This window comes from Fukomys damarensis, unplaced genomic scaffold (genome assembly GCF_012274545.1).
Source record: "Fukomys damarensis isolate Sample0158 unplaced genomic scaffold, DMR_v1.0_HiC HiC_scaffold_1, whole genome shotgun sequence".
Lineage (NCBI taxonomy): Eukaryota > Metazoa > Chordata > Mammalia > Rodentia > Bathyergidae > Fukomys > Fukomys damarensis.
This window is the reverse complement of record NW_022900913.1, coordinates 34593665-34598499: the sequence shown is the minus strand read 5'-3', so window position 1 is coordinate 34598499 and position 4835 is coordinate 34593665. Positions and strand designations below refer to the sequence as shown.

The following is a 4835-nucleotide window of genomic DNA, read 5'->3' as shown; positions in this document are numbered from 1 at the left end:
AGAAAAACAGTTAATTCAAAAAGCAGCTCATAGACTGAAAGTTAATGGGTGGAAAACAATACTCCAAATGACAGGAACCTCCCGAAAAGCAGGAGTAGCTATCCTCTTTGAAGATCAAGTGGATTTCAAACCACCACTAACAGAGACAGATGAAGAAGGACACTAAATCCTTATAAAGGTAACAATCCAATATTAAGAGATCACAATCATTAATAAGTATACACCAAACACTAATGCACCCAACTATGTAAAACAAATACTAATGGACTTAAAAAATCAAATAAGCAGTAATACAGTAATAGGAGCAGGGGACCTCAATACCACACTACTACACACAGTTCAATTAGATAAAAAATAATCAATGAAATAATAGAACTCAATCATACTCTCAAACAAATGAACTTAACAGATGTTTACAGAGAGTTGTGCCCAACAAAATCAGAACACACATACTTTTCAGCTGCACATGCATCATTCTCCAAAATAGACCATATACTTACTCATAGAACATGTTTAAGTAAGTGCAAAAGAATTGAAGTGATCCCCTGTATATTATCAGATGACACTGTGATAAAATTAGAGATCAATAGCAAAAGAAACTGCAAGAATTTCATAAGCATACAGAAATTGACCAACGCGCTTCTGAATAAAAATGGGTCACACAGCAAATTAAAGAAGACATCAGACAGTTCCTACAATTAAATGATAATGTCAGTACAACATATTGGAATCTATAGGACACAATGAAATCAGTCTTAAAAGGGAAGTTCATAGCTTTGAATACTCATATTAGGAAAACAAAGTGAGGTCAATTAAACAACCTGAGGCTGAACCTCAAGCTTCTAGAAAAAGAAGAGCAGGACAAACCCAAAGCTCATTTCCTCAAGGGAGGAAATTATAAAGATTAGAGCAGAAATCAATGCAATGCAGACTAAGAGAACGGTTCAAAAAAAAATCAGTGAAACCAAAAGTTGGTCCTTTGAGAAGATAAACAAAATTGACAACCCTTAGCCAACCTCATCAAAACAAAGTAAAGAAAAGGCCCAAATCCTTGCAATTAGGAATGGAAAGGGTGAAATTATAGTGGACCCAGCAGTAATCCAGAGGACCATCAATGCCTACTTTGAGAGCCTATATGCCAGGAAGATGGAAAATACAGTATAAATGGACAGATTCCCAGATACATATGAATTACCAAATTTGAACAAAGAAGAAAAAAATTCTAAACAACTCAACATTAATCAATAAAATTGAAAACATAATTAAAAACATTAACTAAAAAAGGCCCAGGCTCTGTTGGCTAAACTGCTGAACAACTAGATGAACAAAGGAAGAAAGATATTTTTCTTTGTGATGTCAGCATTGTGGTAGATGGGAAAATCTTTAAAGCTCACAAGGACATCCTGGTTGCAGGCAGCTGGTTCTTTAAGACTTTATACTGAATCTCAAAGACAGGCATAAACAAAATAATACTACCCATTTAGATATTGCTTTAGTTCAAGGTTTTCCATTCACCTTGGACTTGTTGCATTCAGGTAACTTGATGCTCACTAGCCAAAATGCCATTGAAGTGATGACAATGGCCAGCTGCCTTCAGGTGAGTGAAGTTGTTCATACTTGCTAAAATTGCATTAAAGATGCCTTAAATATAAGCATTAATTAAATCATAAGCTCCAGGGTCTGTAGATGTGGACTATAACAGAAAAATCGATCAATAGAGATGGTTTGTCTTCATCATGGGATCAAAAATTGTCAGTTTTTCTAGACCCTTATCTTTCACCATGCACTAAACTAAAATCCAAGTGGATTAAAGATCTAAATATTTTTAAAAAGACACTAAATTTTCTGGAAGATAAATTAGGCAGAACTCTTGAAGACATTGGCATAGGAAAAGGCTTTATGAACAAATCCTCAGTAGCACAGGAACTAGCAGAAAGAATCAACAACTGGGATCTCATCTTACTAAAAAGCTTCTGCCCTGCAAAAGAAACCATCAACAGCACTAAGAGACCACCTACAATGTGGAAAAAAATTTTACCAGCTGCTCCTCAAGGGACTATTATCTATAATATATAAAGAACTCAAAACAATCAGGCCCTCCAAATATAAAGACCTGATTCAAAAATGGGCATCTGAAATGAACAGACATTTCTCAGACAAAGAAGTAAAAGCAGCAAGTAAATATATTAAAAAAAAAACTTTCTGCATCACTGGTCATTTGAGAGATGCAGATGAAAACAACACTGAGATTCCACCTCTCCCCACTAAGTATGCCTGCTATCAAGAAATCACACAATAACAAATGTTGCTGCGGTTGTGGGGAGAAAGGAACCCTTCTCCACTGTTGGTGAGAGTGCAGACTGGTGCAACCACTGTGGCAATCAATATGGAGATACCTCAAAGAGCTGGGAGAGGTTCCATTTGACCCAGCCATCTCTCTGCTGGGTCAAAGCCGTCTCTCTGCTTTGCAAAAGAATCAAAAGAATCATAGCACAGTTATATATGTGCACCTATGTTTATAGCAGCACAGATTGTAATAGCTAAAACTTGGAAATAGCCCATTTGCCCATCAGTTGAAGATTGGATAAAGAAGATGTCGTTTTTCTATAAAAGTGGAATACTACTCAACAATCAAGAATGAGAAATTAGATTCATTCATAGGATAATGGATACATATTGAGGATATACTCCTAAGTGAAATAAATAAGGCACACATGTGTAAATACTGAATAGTTTCTCTAGTGTGAAAAATTATAATAGTACATAAGATCCTAATGATATAATTGACAATGTGAAATAGGAAGAAAAGGGCTAAAGGTGTATGGAAAGTGGGAAGGGTAGGGGAAAGGCAATAAGGGTAAAAATATGAGAAAATGGAAAAAAAGTGTTTGTAAATGGGGAGGATAGGAGGGGATGAAGGTAGGGCAGGGACAAGGGGAAAAAAATGAGAACCAAGACCCGTCATGTAAAGGTACAAGATCCCAATAATGAATGCAACTGGACTGTATACCTAAAATGTATCAATAAACTCAATGAGATAAAAAAAATCGATTATGACAAAAGGAGTGGAATTAATATGAGAAATTGTAAAAAAGGAAACAAAGTCTTTGTAAATAGGGAGGGCTGGAGGGGTGTAATGGAGGGCAGGGGAATGAGGAAAAAATAAGAACCAAGATAGATTATAAAGGTACCAAAAAAATGTACCAGTAAAATTAATTTTAAAAGTAGAAAAAAAATTGTCAGTTTTTGAGCAACACAGAATCTTACCAATTTGGCAAGTAATACAAAAATAGAGGATGATGAGTGCAATGTCAGTGAGAACCAGATGGAAAACTACCAAATGAGTGACAGTAATTGGGCCCAGCATGGTTCTCTTAAAATGGCTGAAAATGAGTCTCCAGGTCAAGGAAAAGTGTTCATTTGGAATAATATAGGTTCCCAGGAAATTCAAGAGACTGGCAAAACAAGGAGGAAAAATCGAACTACAAAGAGATTTGTCTGTAATACATCACCTAATAATGAAACAAATTTAGAAGATTCCTCAGTGATGTAGCCACCTCTTGCCCATCCAGAAGAGAATAAGACCCTAACCATCAAGTAAGAACTATATTTGGATGGTGCTCTGTTCTCAGGGACAGATGGTATAAATGAAAATCTATTGACTGATGCCTGGTATGCTCAAGATGGAGGTGATGCTGGTATTCCACATGATTATAAGTATGGTTTGATACCTGGCCTGTAAGTGATTGCAAGTATGAATTGCTACCAGTTACTTCAAATGATTTCAAGTATGGATTATTGCCAGAATCTTGGCCAAAATAGGAAATTTGGGAAAATGGTAAATCATCTCTAATCATGGTGAACAAGTGAAAATGCCTTCATTGTAGCTATGTAAGTAAATACTGATGAACACTAAAAAGGCACTTGCTCGTGCATACTGGAGTGAGATCATTTAACTGTGATATTTCTGGGAAGCTGTTTACTCAAAGAGAACATGTAAAGAGACATTCCTTGGTGAACACAAAGGATAAAAAATAGAAATGTAGGGTGTGTAAGAAGTTCTTCATGTTAGCAGTCAGTGTTGAAATAAGACATGGATCTCACCACTATGGTGTTTGTGTAGACTGTGCAAATAAATCACAACCAGGAGGGCAAGAAGGTGTAGATCAGGGACAGGATACAGAATTCCCTCAGGATGAAGTATATGAGGAGAATGAAGATTAAGAAGCTGATGGAGAGCTGTTGATGTTGGAGAAGATTAAAATGATCCACCTCAATGGGATGAATCAGAAGATGTTTGTGTGCCCCTGGATGACTAACTGACCTACTGTAGTCCTCAAGGAGGCTGTGTTTGGACATAATATGAATTGACAATTTGGATTGTTGAATTTAAAGGCTTGCAAAATATGGTACATGCTGGACATAGTTATGTTGCTGGGAAAACTGTAGGGTCAAAGTCTTATAGCAAAAAAAAAAAAAAAAAAAGGCTTTTTTTTTGGCCATGGATTTAGCTCAGTGGTTCTACTGCTTGCTTCTCAAATGCAAGGACCAGAGTTCAATCCTCAGTACAAAAAAAAATTATATTTGCACAAGATTGTATAGCAAACAACCATGTGGTTGCTTACGTGGAATATTCATGTATGCATACACGTATACACATTCAGTCAGTTATCAAAGTCTTATAACAATATAGTACCTGTCCTTAATAACTTACATTCATGTGCTGCTTTAGCATGAATGAAGAAAATCCATTTATGGAAGTACAGGGACAGTTGATACAATCACTCTGTCCATCAAACCACTCAGACTAGTTTGTACTAGTAGAGTTTTGTTTC

General features: G+C 36.2%; 1 pseudogene; it reads left to right on the top strand.

Moving 5' to 3' along the window:
• Positions 1 to 433: 433 nt before the first annotated feature.
• Positions 434 to 4319, top strand: LOC104866103 (annotated as a pseudogene).
• The last annotated feature ends 516 nt before the right edge of the window (positions 4320 to 4835 follow it).